This window comes from Sorex fumeus, unplaced genomic scaffold (genome assembly GCF_029834395.1).
Source record: "Sorex fumeus unplaced genomic scaffold, SorFum_2.1 ptg000006l, whole genome shotgun sequence".
NCBI lineage: Eukaryota > Metazoa > Chordata > Mammalia > Eulipotyphla > Soricidae > Sorex > Sorex fumeus.
Genome location: NW_026606063.1, coordinates 68,780,385 through 68,796,926, shown reverse-complemented (window position 1 = coordinate 68,796,926; position 16,542 = coordinate 68,780,385). Strand labels below are relative to the sequence as shown.

The 16,542-nt window shown below is 43.6% G+C and overlaps 1 pseudogene; it reads right to left on the bottom strand.

The window, feature by feature from the left end:
* Positions 1-15,555: 15,555 nt before the first annotated feature.
* Positions 15,556-16,087, bottom strand: LOC130037743 (immunoglobulin kappa variable 1-12-like; annotated as a pseudogene).
* Between the last annotated feature and the right edge of the window lie 455 nt (positions 16,088-16,542).

Sequence of the window (16,542 nt, the reverse complement as noted above, 5' to 3'; positions counted from 1 at the left end):
TGTCGTCCAATACACAGATAGACCCACAAGGATCCCCCACACTCCCCTCCTGAACATTTCTCATGTTCTCTGTGTCCTTACCCAGGATCTAGAGTATCAGCACCAGCCCCAGGACCTGAACAGAGAACCTCATTTTGAGAAGTTAACCTGAGGAGTCCTGGTGAGTGAAAGCAAGAGCAGAGCTGATCTTTATGTCATACTCAAACATAGATCCTCCCCCGGGAAAACATGCAAATACATGGGTGGTGCATGGTTGTGAAAATATGCAAATACATGGGTGGTGCATGGTTGTGAAAACATGCTAAGGGAGCAGCACTTGTCATTTGAGCAAAGTGACTTTGTTTTTCGTTCTATCAAAAAAAGAGAAACTTGGGGGTCTTGAAAGGTAGAGTGGCATGCACAGCTAACTCCATCTCCTAGAAAGCCGGTTTTCTCCCCTGGTCAGCGCGGGATGGGCACGGAGGCTCAGCTCTGGGCAACCAAGCTGAACGGCTCCTCATTCCAACCGTAGACGTTCCCAACTTCTCGCTCAGTGCCAGGGACTCTTTCCGGACACGCGGCCGCTAACGAGGCCGCAAAGTATTTTCCCACTACATATGCCATAGGAACCATAAGCTACCTTCTTAGATGGAAACTTCTCTAGTTTAGCTCAGTCACCAGAAACACAGTAGCCAATAACTCATAAGCCTATCTTAATTCACACTGCATATCAACCAGAATAGTAACAGTGAACGTGAAGGACGAAACCACACTTCTCACAATGGTAAAGCAACGCAAAAGCCCACCAAACTTTCTTATTGAAGAGTCTACCCCTGATGACACCAACAGTACTGTAGTGTTAGACAACCTCTCTGACAAGGAATTTAGAAGGGAGCTACTTAGGATGCTTAGGGCACTAAAAGAAACAATGGAAAGCAATGCCAATAGAAGACAAGAGGATTTGAAGGCAGAAATGAGGAAAATGCAATCGGAATTGTCAGACCTGAAAATCTCGTAGGCGAATTGAAAAACTCAGTGGAAGGCCTCAGCAGCAGAGTAAGAGCTGCTGAGAACAGAATCAGTGAGCTCAAAGATGAAGTTCAGAGACTCTCCAGAAAAGAGCAGAAAATGGAAAAGAGACTCACAATTCGGGAACAGATGGCAAGAGAAGATCGTGATGAAGCCAAGAGGGGTAACATAAGAATTGTTGGAGTCCCAGAGGTACAGGAAGAAAACCTTGATGAAGAAGAAACTGTCAAAGACATCATTGTTACAACGTTTCCAGAGCTGAAGAAAACTTGTGACCACATTCAGGAGGCCCGAAGGGTGCCAGCTAGAAGAAATCCGAATAAAAATACCCCAAGACACATTCTGATCAAAATGACCAAAACCTTAGAGAGAGACAAAATTCTGAAAGCAGCAAGATCGAAGTAAGAAATCTTTTACAAAGGAGCATCCTTAAAATTCATAGCTGATTTTTCTGATGAAACCCTAATGGCCCGAAAACAGTGGTGGGACATAGTGAAAAAACTCAATGAAATAAATGCCTCCCCAAAAATACTTTACCCAGCGAGACTCTCATTCATAATAGATGGAACAACACACAGTTTCACAGACAAGCAACACTTTAGGAACTTCATAGACTAAAAACCGTGGTTACAAGAACAACTAAATAGGCTACTTTAAGGCAAGAAAGGCCCCTCAAGGGCGACTAAAACCTCATGGGAAGGGGGGCATTTCGGTCCGCCCTTCATGCCCTACCGAGGCCACCAGTTGCCCCCACGAGCGGCTCTCCAGCACGGCCACAGCCCCAGAAGCACAATGACCTAATGCAGAACCCAGCAGCTTGGAGCAGAAAAGTGAAAGGACTATGCGTTAATCCAGGCAATCATTTCTGCCCAGAGGGGAAAGGGTGTTGCTCCTTTCCGCCCTCCTCCCTCTGGAAAGAAAGATGGCGGCCACATGGGAGCCTTGTGGACAGCAGGTATGAGCCGGGGGTGTGGGGGCGACTAAAACCTCATGGGAAGGGGGGCGTTCTGGTCCGTCCTTCACGCCCTACCGAGGTCACCAGTTGCCCCCCGCGAGCGGCTCTCCAGCACGGCCACGGCCCCAGAAGCACAAGGACTTAATGCAGAACCCAGCAGCTTGGAGCAGAAAAGTGAACGGACTATGGATTGATCCAGGCCATCAAGTCTGCCGGAGGGGAAAGGGTGTTGCCCCATTCGCCCTCTCCTCTCTGGAAAGAAAGATGGCGGCCACATGGGAGCCTTGTGGACAGCAGGTATGAGCCGGGAGTGTGGGGGCGACTAAAACCTCATGGGAAGGGGGGCGTTTCGGTCCGCCCTTCACGCCCTACCGAGGCCACCGGTTGCCCCCCGCGAGCGGCTCTCCAGCACGGCCAGGACTCCAGAACACAGAAACCAATTTCTTAACTATCTGACTTTCAGTAGAAATACTTCCAGGGTCAATAGGTAAAAGAGCAGAAATCCAAAACCAACATTTAATTCTTGAACCCAGCCGTAGAAAGCAAATCACTTCACAATGCTTTTTCAGCATGTCTGATTTGGGGGGGGGGTAAACTCTAAATAATAGTGGTGAATCTTTTATTGAAACAATGAATCTAATCAAAGCAGATAGAGTGTTAACTAGAATTCATCTGCCTCACAGGGACGGAGAGGGGTGGGGGGTGGGGTTTTATTGGGGTTCTTCATGGTAAAAAATAAGTATTGGTAAAGGGAATGTGTTTGATATTTACATGACTGAGACATAAACCTGAAAGCTTTGTAACCTTTCCCACAGTGATTCAATAAATAAATAAAAAAAAAATTAAAAAAAAAAAGAAAGGCCCCTCAAATATACCAAATTTCAACAGAACAATGGGACAAAATCCCATAACAATAATCTCTCTCAATGTCAATGGGCTAAACGCACCAATTAAAAGACATAGATTGGCAGGATGGATTAGAAAATTAAACCCAACATTCTGCTGCCTGGAAGAAACACATCTCAATAGTCAAAGCAAACACAGTCTCAGAGTCAAAGGCTGGAAAACAATCCTACAGGCAAACAGCTCCCATAAAAAAGCTGGGGTAGCCATCCTAATATCAGACCACATCGATTTCAGAGTGAGGAAGCTCATAAGAGACAGTGAAGGCCATTTCTTAGTGATCAAAGGATCTGTACAATAGGAAGAACTTACAATAATAAATGTATATGCACCTAATGAGAGACCAGCAAAGTACTTAAAACAACTACTCATAGATTTGGAAAAAGACATCAATAGCAACACAATACTAGTGGGAGACTTCAACACCGCTTTGTCACCTCTGGATAGATCAACCAGACACAAGCTTAGCAAGGACATACTTCATCTGAGGGAAACAATGGAAGAAAGGGACTTAGTAGATATATACAGGACACTTCATCCACAAAAAGCTGAATACACAATCTTCTCAAGCGTACATGGAACATTCTCCAAGATAGACCACATGGTGAGCCACAAAACATGCCTCCATAAAATTAAGAAGATAGAGATTGTATCAACAATCTTCTCAGACCATAATGCGCTGAAATTAGAAGTAAATCACACACAAAAACAGAAAACTAAATCAAACACCTGGAACTTAAACAGTGCTCTATTGAACAACGAGTGGCTTAGACAGGAAATCAAAGAGGATATAAAAACATTCCTAGAAACGAATAAAAATGAGAACACGAGTTACCAAAACTTATGGGACATAGCAAAGGCTGTGTTAAGAGGAAAGTTTATAGCTCTACAAGCATTCCTCAGGAAGGAGGAGCGAGCACACATAAGTAACCTAACCTCACAGCTTAAGAGCTTGGAGAAGGACTAAAAAAAAGGAGCACAACCCAAACAGGAGAAAGGAAATAATAAAACTCAGAGCAGAGATTAACGAGATGGAAATCCAAAAAAAACAATCCGAAAGATCAATGAAACCAAGAGCTGGTTCTTGGAGAAAATTAACAAGATTGATAAGCCTCTAGCAAAACTAACAAAGAAAGGGAGAGCGAAAACCCTAATAAACCGAATCAGAAATGAAAAGGGGGTCATTACAACAGAAACTACAGAAATTCAAAGGATCCTCAGGGAGTACTTTGAGAAACTTTATGCCACGGAACATCAAAACCTCGAGGAAATGGATAAATTCCTAGACTCCTACAGACTCCCAAGGCTGAACCAAGAAGACCTGGAATACCTGAACAGACCTATCACCATTAAGGAAATTGAAATGGTAATAAAAATCTCCCCAAGCACAAAAGTCCTGATCCGGATGGATTCACTAGTGAATTCTTCCAAATCTTTAAAGAGGACATACTCCCAATCCTCTTTAAGCTTTTCCATGAAATTGAAATATCAAAAACACTTCCGAACAGTTTCTACGAAGCAAATATCACACTGATACCAAAGGCAGACAGAGATACCACGAAGAAAGAGAATTACAGACCGATATCCCTGATGAACACAGATACAAAGATCCTCAACAAACTACTAGCAAATAGAATCCAACTACTCATCAAAAAGATCATACACCATGACCAAGTAGAATTCATCCCAGGGATGCAAGAATGGTTCAACATTCGGAAATCAATCAACATAATCCATCATATCAACAAAAGAAAAGATAAAAAGCATATGATTATATCAGTAGATGCAGAGAAAGCATTTGACAAGATCCAGCGCCCCTTTATAATGAAAACCCTAGCCAAAATGGTTATAGAGGGGACTTTCCTCAACAAAATTAAAGCCACAAGCCTACAGAAAGCATCATCCTCAATGGGGAAAAACTGAGAGCCTTCCCTCTAAGATCAGGGTCGAGACAAGGATGCCCACTCTCTCCACTGCTGTTCAATATAGTAGTGGAAGTACTTGCAATAGCGATTAGGAAAAAAAAGATATTAAGGGCATTCAGGTAGGAAAGGAAGAAATCAAGCTCTCACTATTCGCAGATGATATGATACTATACTTAGAGAACCCAATAACCTCCACCAAAAAACTCCTAGAAAGAATAGACTCGTATAGTAAAGTTGCAGGCTATAAAATCAATACCCAAAAGTCCATGGCTTTCCTATATGCAAACAGTGAGAGAGAAGAACGTAACATGAAAAAAACAATCCCGTTCACAATTGTGCCCCAGAAAATCAAGTACTTAGGAGTCAGCTTAACTAAGGAAGTAAAGGACCTGTACAAAGAAAACTACAAAACGGTACTTCAGGAAATAAAAGAGGACATGAGGAAATGGAAAGATATCCCCTGCTCATGGGTCGGGAGACTTAACATTGTCAAAATGGCAATACTACCGAAAGCATTGTATAAATTCAATGCAATCCCTATAAGTATACCCATGACATTCTTCAAAGACATGGAGCAAACACTCGTGAAATTTATATGGAACAATAAGCCCCCACGAATAGCTAAAGCAATTCTTGGGAAAAAGAAAATGGGAGGAATCAACCTCCCGAACTTCAAACTGTACTACAAAGCAGTAATAATTAAAACAGCATGGTACTGGAACAAAGGCAGAACTGCAGACCAATGGAACAGGGTTGAATACACTGACATCTCCCCTCAATCATATGATCATCTAATCTTTGATAAAGGTGCAAGTAATGTGAAGTGGAGTAAGGAAAGCCTCTTTAACAAATTGTGCTGGCATCACTGGACGGCTACATGCAAAAAAGTTGGCTCAGAACTCTGCCTAACACCGTGTACAAAAGTAAGATCAAAATTGTTTAAAGACCTCAACATCATACCAGAAACCTTAAGGTACATTGAAGACAAAGTTGGCAAAACCCTCCATGACATTGAAGCTAATGGTATCTTCAAAGATGCCACGCCACTGGCCGAGCAAGTGAAAACAGAGATAGATAAATGGGACTATCTTAAACTAAGAAGCTTCTGCACCTCCAAAGAAACAGTGACCAAAATACAAAGACAGTCTACAGAATGGGAAAGGATATTCGCCGAATACACATCTGACAAGGGGTTGATATCCAGGATATACAAAATACTGGTTAAACTCCACAAGAAGAAAACATCCAACCCCATCCAAAAATGGGGCAATGAAATGAACAGAAAATTTCTCAAAGAAGAAATCAGAATGGCAAAAAAGCACATGAGAAAATGCACTACATCATTAATCGTCAGGGAGATGCAGATCAAAACCACAATGAGATACCATCTCACACCTCAGAGACTGACCCACATTCAAAAGAACAAAAGCAACCGATGCTGGCTTGGAGGTGGCGAGAAAGGGATACTCCTTCACTGTTGGTGGGAATGTCGACTGGTTCAGCCCTTCTGGAAAACAGTATGAACGATTCTCAAAAAATTAGAAATTGAGCTCCCATTTGACCCAGCAATACCACTCCTGGGAATATATCCCAGAGAGGCAAAAATGTATAGTCGAAGTGACATCTGCACTTGTTTGTTCATTGCAGCACTCTTTACAATAGCCAGAAACTGGAAGAAACCTGAGTGCCCAAGAACAGATGACTGGTTAAAAAAACTTTGGTACATCTACACAATGGAGTACTATGTAGCTGTTAGAAAAGATGAAGTCATGAAATTTACATACAAGTGTTACAACATGCAAAGTGTCATGCTAAGCGAAATGAGTCAGAAAGAGAGGGATAGACATAGAAAGATTACATTCATCTTGGGGATATAAAGTAACAAAATATGAGATAAATACCCAAGAATAGCTGAGATCAGCAGCAGGAGGATTACTCCATAGCTTAGTGACCAGTTGAGCATTCTAGAGGAAAGGGCAGCTCAGATAGAGAAGAGAACACCAAATAAAGGGTGTTTGGGGGATCTTCCCAGGAGAGGAGATGCATGTCGAAAGTGGACAATGGACTGAACATGTTTGCCACTCAATGCCTCTTTTGCAGACCACAACACCCAAAAGGAGAGAGAGAACACAGGGGATTTCCCTGCCACAGAGGCGGGGGGCATGGGGGGATGGGGGTGGGGGGGGATATTATCCATGGTGGTGGAAAATGGGCACTGGTGGAGGGATGGATATCTGATCATTGTATAATCAAACCCAAGCACAAAATATTGTAAATCTACAACTGTACCTCATGGTGTTTCACTAATTAAAAAAAACATGAAAAAAAAGAAAGGTAGAGTGTAGAATTGAACTTATTTTGAAGTCTTATTGTGGAATGATAGAGTTTTGTTGCTTATCTCTTCTGAATAATCGATATTTGAATCAGAAGACTTTTTATCTATGTAAAAATGTGTTCAGGACACTCAGAAAGCCTCTGACCACTGTGCATCTCTATCTCCAACATGTCCAGTGTGAGATAGTTCCGGATCATGTGTTCAGAGCTTCCTATTTATGACAGTTCTGGGAGTCACCAACTCTCTCCTATCTGTTTGTATCAAGTAAAGTTAATTTTCATATTGTTAGAACCAAGTATTAGAAACTGCCTTATCTTGGTCCTAGTGAATTGAATTCATAATGGTTAGGTGCAAAGAGCTTGACACAGAAAATATCATCCGCCTCTTAGTGACAGGGGCTTGCTAACCTTGTGAAGATAAAGCTAAAAAAAATGTTTGCCTGCCTTTTCCCCTCGTAATTCAGCAACTGGAGTCCTGCTCCTTCCAGTCACACCTTCCCTGAGTGGCTGTGTCACTGGACTGTGAGTGACCCTGGTGTCTCTGGACTCAGTGTCTGCCTGCAGGATAATCACCTCCGAGGCAATGTCAGACGCTCAGCCAGTGGGCTGAGATTGAATCCTGAGTCCTTCCTCTGCAGTCAGAGGAGGGAGGGCTGAGGGTGAGAACAGTGAAGCCCACATGCCCCGAGGTACTTGTGAGTTATATTCTGCTACAAAGTGCTTCCAAGGGTGTGAAGCCTCACCTCAGGCTTCCTCACAGGAACTCACAGGTTCCTGTTCCACACACATGGGATTCTCACACTCTAGGAGGCAGAGAGGAAGGTCAAGGTCCCACAAGGTCCCTTCCCCTGAGACCGTTCTCCTGTCAGAAGGAGGCCCTCCCTCCCCTTGTCCTCACAGGCCTCTGCTGGTGGGTGCCTGAGAGGACAAAGGGGGTTCCCTGGTGTCTCTATAAGCCCATCTAATCACCCTTCCTGTGTCCTCATTTCACATTAATGGTGGTCTTTCATTCATGTCTATAATCTCAGTGTAGCATTGCAGCAATGTCCTCGCATTGTTCATCGATTTGCTGGAGTGGGACTAGTAATGTCTCCATTGTGAGACTTGTTGTTACTGTGTTTGGCATATCGAATACGTCATGGGTACCTTGCCAGGCTTTGCTGTGCGGGCAGCATACTCTCAGTAGCTTGCCGGGCTCTCCGAGAGGGGCAGAGAAATCAAAACCCGGTCATCAGAGCTAGTCGCGTGCAAGGCAAATGCCCTACAGCTGTCCTATCGCTCCAGCCCAATCTCAGTGTAATTATTCCATATCTGCATTGATGGGGCAGAGTTGGCCATAACCCCAATATTTCCATATGTCAACACTAATATTGTCTGTAGAAGACAGATTGTACTCACTTTCAACTCATATAGCAGAAATCAGATAATATTTTATCTAAAACTCAGCCACTGACAGTCATTTCAATACTTTTCCCATCACACCCACGGTACTCCTGTCCCCATGAACAGAGAGAGTAACTCTGTTCCTGACCCAGCACTTCCATGATCCAGGCTCTTGCTCTAGTCAGTAACGGATCTGTCTGCCATCTAGTGGCTGTTTTGTGAAAGGGCAACTTCAAAAGTCAGATGCTGGTCCCAGGGATCCTGAGAGGACTTTAGTTGTCTTTGCAACATTGTACACCATCTGTCATGAGACCAGACTCTAATGTAAAGAATATAAATAAAAGATTCCCTCTTTAATAAATTGATCAACTGCTTTAGAAGAAACTACTCACAGGGAGCCAGGAATTCAGAAGAGATATGTGTCCCCAGGAGCTAAGGCCCAGGTACCAGGAACCTCATGAGACACCATGGATGTGATTTCAGAAGCAATTTCAAGAGAATCAGGAAGCTTCAGGTGAAATGACAGGTGAGAAGTGGGGGAAGTCGGGAAGCAGAGGGCTCCTGACTCCTGGGGTAGACTTGTCAACCCATCTCCATGCTTCCTTCCAGAACCCTCCAGACCAGCTTATAGTCCTACTGCACCAGGTAGGAGGTTCTGGGACCATCAGCCTATGGTCAACGACTGGTGATGTCTGTACTCATCACTAGGAGTGAACCACTGTGATGTAGTGACCATTAATGCTTTTTGTTATCATTGGTCATGATGCTAGGTCTCAAGTTCTGGGCCTAAGATATTAATTTTACTTTAATCTGAATCAGCTCATTTTGTTATGTTTGACCAAATTACTATCATGTTTTACACAGTAGATTTCACCAACATAACCATAACAGAAGATCACAATATTATTCACATTCAGTATCACAAACAACTTTGATACATACATCAATGTGGATGATCTATGAGGCTGATTGTGGAAATTCCCCAGGTTTTTGCTGCTTTTAGACATTTATGGAGACTCTCTGCATCACAGGCACGTTCACATGAACCACTCATGTTCCCTTTCTGAAAGGAACACAGAGCTCAGGGCTCTGAGAAATCAGAGACCAGTTGCCAGGAAGTAACAAGTACCTAGCTGAGGTGCATCTGAAGAGGGGCTGGTGCCAGATTTTCCAAGGCTCTGAGCAGTGGATGTGGACAAAGAGAGAGGACAAAAAATAGAAAGTAGATCAGGAATTCTTTCTATTGACAAGTGGTCAAAATTTCATTTATAGATGTCAAAACACACTAAATGTTCGCATGTCAGAAATAAATCCTAAAAAGATTCAGTATTTTTGTAAAATGGTTTATATTGACCTACTACTATGTAAAATATAAAACTAACAAGGAATTCTGAATAATGTCTTTAAGATACATATTATTACTCTGAGTGTTTCAAGAGTCTTAGAAGCAGGAAGCACAGTCACTTTGATTAATTGTATAATCCCTGTGAGGGACTGACAATAAGATGCTGGGCTAATCTGGGGAGATGAAATTTTTCTCTTTCCCATGATTTCTAATTCGCCTTCATTTTCTCTACAACTTTCATTATCAGACTTGAATCTAAACTTCCCTGCACATTCAAATGGTGATGAATAGAAAATACCAAGTTCCTGTCAATCTAATGGTTTTTATTTATTTATTTATTTATTTATTTATTTCAGCGGCAGATATGGCCCAGATCTTGCAGACGCGGGAGCAGATCTAAGCAGCTGCGCAAGTCTACAGTTGCTGAGCCCTGGCAATATGCAGTTTCTCCCTTTGGCTCATAGGAGAAGGTTCCTAGGCAGGGAGAGCAGGCACCCTGTGGGATGCACTCGGTGTGAAGCTGTAGGTTTGCACCTATCACAAGATTTTGGGGTGACAATATGAGTATTTATTATATTAAAAAACTATTGAAACAATAGCTGATGGACTTTCTTGGGTTTTATTCCCCTCACATAGGATCTCTGACTGACACTGCATTCAAGTTCCTTTGGAAAAATTATCTTTCAAAAAAAATCAGACCCCATACTGAGCTGATATCACTGGGAGGTCCCAGATGGGGTAGGCGCTCTCCCCCCACTTTCTCCTGTTGGAATCCCGGTGACCATGAGCTTCTACAAGCACGGTTCTGGTATGCGGGCACCAAGAATATTTTCCAAACTGCGTGAAGACCGCGCTGGTTCCCAGGCAACCTCTGATTCCAGAAGCCATGCCCACAACCCGCCCCCAGGGCCATCTTACAGCACACATCAGCGAAGAAAACCGGCTGGTGGGCTCCAAAACTCCCGGAAATCTCTGGGCCCCATACTGAGCCGATATCAATGGGAGGTCCCAGATGGGGTAGGTGCTGTCTCCCTGCCTTCTCCCAATGGAATCTCAGTGACCATGAACTTCTACAAGCATGGCTCTGGTATGTGGGCACCAGGAGTATTTTCTGAACATTTCCTGATAGGCAAAGTGATCAATGGAAAGTAAATGATTAGGCATTTGTCCCTGAAAAAACAAGCTTGAATGGTGGTGGGAAAATCTGAGCAAAATATAATGCCCAACCAAAATGCATCTGGACTGTGCATTTAACTATGGTCCTATGCTGCCCTGGGAGGGGAAGGGTGTCTGTCCCTTCGCCTGTCCCCCCTTGCAGTGGTGGCGGCATGGTGGCCTGCATCTTTTAGAACAGCCAGGTATGAGACTGCATTGATGAGACACATGGGGCCTGGTGGGATGGGGTTGAAATTGGCCCTGTTCCCCGTCATAACAGTGCTCCGGGTTGCCACCCTTAAATGCCTCCTCTGGCTTCTGACCAACCATGATCCCAGAGGCACACAAACCTGGAACACAGGGGCTTCTGGCAGTAATCTCTCTAGGTTTCTTACTAAAATATCAGAAATCCAAATTCGTGTGGCTGCTATTGTGGTCACACGACATCATATGCTCTTCATAATCGGCAATAGAAAACAAATTATCTAATGATGTCTTTCTGGCAGGTCTGAATGTTGGGGAAAATTCCAAATAATGATGTTGGGTCTTTTGTCGTAATACTGAATGTGATCATCAGAGAGAGAGAGAGAGAGAGTAAGAGAGAGAGAGAGTAAAGTGGAAATCTGCCACACAGGCGGGGGGAGGGAGGGAGGTATATTGAGGTTCTTGGTGGTGGAAAACGTGCACTGTTGAAGGGACAGGTGTTTGATCATTGTACGACCGACCGAGACTTGAACTTAATGGCTTTGTGACTGTTCTCATAGTGATTCAATTTAAAAAACAAACAAACAAACAAAAAAACCCCACAGTGGTTGCTGGACAATCTAAAGGGATTGGACCTGCATGAACTCTTGATGTCACTGTCATCAACTGTCTTGAGGAAAATAATTTCAATAAACAAAATCAGCAGATCTATTGTCATGCCAGTGCTGCTGGGATAAGAGAGGGAAAATAATGGAGACAAAAATAACCCTTCTTAGCACCAAATAAAGGGTGTTGGGAGGATCCTCCCAGGATGGGTGAAGCATGCTGAACATAGACTATAGACCAAACATGACTACCACTCAATGCCTCTTTTGCAAATCACAACACCCAAAAGGAGAGAGAGAACAAAAGGGAATGCCCAGACACAGAGGCAGGGTGAGGTTTGGGGAATTGGGGGTGGGAGGAATACTGGGACACATGGTAGTGGAAAATGGGCACTAGTGGAGGGATGGGTATTTGATCATTGTATAATTGAAACACAAGCAGAAAAATTTGTAAGTCTACAAATGTACCTCATGGTGTTTCACTAATAAAAATTAAAAAATAATAATAAAGTTTGATGCCACATACTCAAAAAAAGAGAAATCTTTGTCAAAAGCTTTCTCCACTGAATTATCTTTGAATTTATATTGAAAAATCACCTATTCAAACACATATAGACCGCTTTCTGAACGCTGTATTTTCCCTTATTAATCAAGATTTATGTCAATATTACACTGTCTTAGTTATTATTTCTTTATAAGTCTTAAATTAGGGTGTTTTAAGGAATGCAACATTTCCCCAAAAGTTTCTTTATCTATTCTAGGTTATTTGCATTGCACATGATTTTAGAATTAGATTGTACCTGTCTATTGTTATTTTAATGATGATTACATTGACTCTAATGATAGATTGTGGTAGTATCGTTATTTTAACAATGTTTGGTCTTCTCACCCATGAATAAAGTGCTATTTCTTTAGATCTTTTATTACACTTTGAAATGCTTTTTAGTTTTCATTGTATCCTTTTCAGATTTATTCGTAAGAATTTTATATCATCATGCTATCTAAATGGCACTTACCATTTGAATTTCCATATTCCATTGCTGGTATAAAATATAATTTCTTTTTGTATATTTTTTAATGTTATCACGATCACGATCATCCTGTTGTTTGTCATGTGCGTGAGCAGGCATCAGTAATGTCTCCTTCGTCCTAGCCTTGAGATTCTAAAAAGTGCCACATTCAAGGCTCTTTCAGGGTCAGGAGAATGAGACCCATCATTGTTTCTGGTATTTGACATATTAGGTACTCCACGGGGAGTTTGCCAGTACTCTGCCATGTGGGCAGGTTACATTCGTTAACCTTATTGGCAGGCTACCAAATTAATGTCATATCCCACGATATTGTTAAAATTGTGTACAAACTTGCAGTTTTTAGTCAACATTTTTGATATTTAATCCAGAAGTTCATTTTGACTGAAAATAAAAGTGTATTTTATCCCACCTCCCCCCCCCCCCCCCAAAAATAATCCTTCCGGGGGTATGATGCCGCCAGCAGGTCTATTTGTACCTGTGAGGTGAGTGTATCAGCAGCCTGATGGCACTGTCAGGCTTTCAGATACCCCAAAATTGCTGCTGTGCCTTTGGCCAGACCCCAAATCTTGGCACAAAGTTTACCAAGAAAGTAAATGGCTAAAAGTTAGGTATGTGGGAGACATACCCACAAACCACCTCTGGCTCAGCTATATAATTGGAGGCATGGCCTCTCTGGTTCCTGATCGAACTGCTTAACAGCCATGATCCCAGAGACTCAGAAACGAATCTCAGAACCCAAAAGCTTTTGCGAGAAATGTATCCTGTTCCTGCAGTAGGTTACTCGCTCTGGGCCACTCCAGGTGGGAATAGGTTTCATGCTGTGGCCTGTTCCTCTTGACGGCCCAGTGACCACCATCCTCCAGAGACTGCTGGACAGTCAGGTTTGTGCTTGCAGTGACAAGACATGCGGGGTCTCACCAGATGGGGGTGGAACCAGGCCTTTCCTCCCCATCCCAGCGAGACCCTGAGTCGCCCCCTACAAACGGCCTCTCTGGCTCCTGATCAAGCTAATTAATGGCCATGATCTCAGAGACTCAGAAACAAATCTTGAAACCTAGCGGCTTTTGTCAGAAATGCATCTGGACTGCATACAAGGTGGCCGCTGCCTCTGAGTTTATTGGAAAGCCAGGTATGAGCTCGCAGTGACAGGGCAACTGCAGTCTCCTGGAAGGGGGGGTGGTACCAGCTCATCCTTCTCACCCCATCAAGGTCACGAGTTGCCCTCCACGAGTGTCTCTCTGGCACAGCCATGGCTCCAGAGGCAAAATGAATTAATCCAGAGCCCGGGCAGCTTGCGGCAGAAAAGTGAATGGATCATGCATTAAACTATGGCTCCATGCCTCCCTGGGAGGGAAAGGGTGTTGCTCCCTTCTGCCTTTTTCCCGCCTGGCAGCAAGGTGGCTGCTGCCTCAGATCTTACTGAAAAGCCAGCTATGAGCCAGCGGTGATGGGGCAACTACAGTCTCATGGGAAGGGAGGTGTTTCCGGCTCTTCCTTCATGCCCTACTGAGGTCATGAGTTGCCCCCCACAAGCAGCTCTCCGGCACAGCCATAACACCAGATGCACAGAACCCCATCTCGTAATTATCTGGTTCTCTGCAGAAATCCAAAATCGCAAGGCTGCTATTGCGGCCATGCAAGATTATATGATTCTCATAACCAGCTATAGAAAACAAAGTATTTCACAATGCTTTTCCAGCAATTCTGATTGTTGGAGGGGGGAGAATTCTAATGGTGCATTTTTTTGTCAAAATAATGAATGTAATCAATGTAGAGAAGAGTTAAGTGGAAATTATCTGCCTCACAGGCATTGGGAGGGTTGGGAGGGGGGTATATTGGAGTTCTTGGTGTTGAAAAATGAGTACTGGGTGAAGGGAGAGGTGTGTGATCATTGTTTGACCGAGACTTAAACCTGAAAGCATAGTAACTTTTCCCACAGTGATTCAATAAATAAATATAAGAAGAAAAATAAATAAAGTAATAAAATTATGAAAAAAGTAAGGTGGAGTTCATGCCCAATTCAATCAGCTAATCAGTGGCTGAATGCAGGGGGCCCTGCCAGATCATTCTCCAGCCCACGGAGGTGGCCCTAGCATCCGTAGGTGCAAGGAGGGACCAACTGAATGAAGACACAAGACACAAGAGAGAGAGTGCAGTTTAGAAACAGAGAGATAAAGGGACATGGCAGGACAGGACTTCATTCAGGGAGGCAGGGGTATTATATACTTTTTGACGTAGGAAACTATGCTTACATCACAGAAGGCAATTACATCACTAGGTCATATATATGGTTAGGAGAGTTACAAAAACTACATGTTTCACATGCTTGATTAGTCAGTGTCAGTTACTTCTTATTCTTGGGTTAGCTGTGACAAATGTTTTCTTTTAGATAACCATACATAGCTCAGGCTGCTGTCAGAGCAGACACAGTACCAGATTTGCGCTAGTCAGGACCTGCTTGTTCAGGGTCACATAGGCCAAGATAAACATACATAGCACAGGCACGTAGACCCTTCGTCAGTTAAAGGGCCAGCTTCCCACAGCTGAATAAATAGCAGTACTCCTACATAAAAAAAATAACCCTTCTACTTTTACCCGAACTTTCCCTCATGGTTTAGCCTGACTGCAACTGATATACCCTCAGTAGTGGATACACGAGGAGGAACAGCTGGGGAAGCCCAGCCTCACAGAGCTGATCTCTGGGGGTTTATGTTCTGGCCTGTATCACTGTGGGAGGGATATTATTATGCTGTTGACAGTAATAAGTGGCAGATCCTCAGGCTTAAGGTTGCTGATGGTGAGAGTGAAATCTATACCAGATCTACTTCCACTGAACCAGGAAGGGACATCTGGTTCTAAATTGGTTGCTGCATAGATCAGGAGCCTGGGAGCTTCCCCTGGTTTCTGCTGATACCAGGCTAACCATTTTCTAATGCTCTGACTGGCCTTGCAGGTGATGGTGACTTTCACTTCCAGAGATGCAGACATGGATGAAGGCTGGGTCATCTGGATATCACACTGGGAACCTGGGGTTGAAAATATAAACACACATTGTAATCATTCATCTTACTCTATATTATTCAGGGAAGAGAATATAAGAAGCTGTGTCCTAACACAGGGGGCCAGGAAACCGCCCGTCCCTGAAGCCTGGGTAGCAGTAGATGCAGTAAACCCTCGTTTCCCTCCTTACCCGGGAGCCAGAGCAGCAGGAAGATGAGGAGCTGCACAGGGGCCCTCATGTCCACTCTGGGTGTGACAGACACTGACCCTGCATGGTGACACAGACTATTATTGACTGTCCAGCCTTGAGCTCTGAGGATTTGCAAATGAGAGGGGGCTGGACAGGCTGGGCAGGCAGAGGTGGGGAGGGTGTGTGTGGGAACCAGCCCAGCTGCAGGGAGGTCAGGAGTGCAGGTCCCTGTGGGGAAGCAGAACTTTGCTCACAGAGAACATGCTCCTCCCCAGACCCCAGGGGGACCTCATTGTGAACACAGAAGGGCGGTTTCCTGGCCCCCTGTGTTAGGACACAGCTTCTTATATTCTCTTCCCCAGAAACAAGTTTTGTCAGAACACACCATTCTAGGCTTCCTCAGGAATTGTCCAAATTCCTTTGATTTCTCATCTGTGTATAAAATAGAGTCAAGGGAAATCTTCTTTTTGAAATTTCATTATATTTTACTGCCCTTTGTCACTG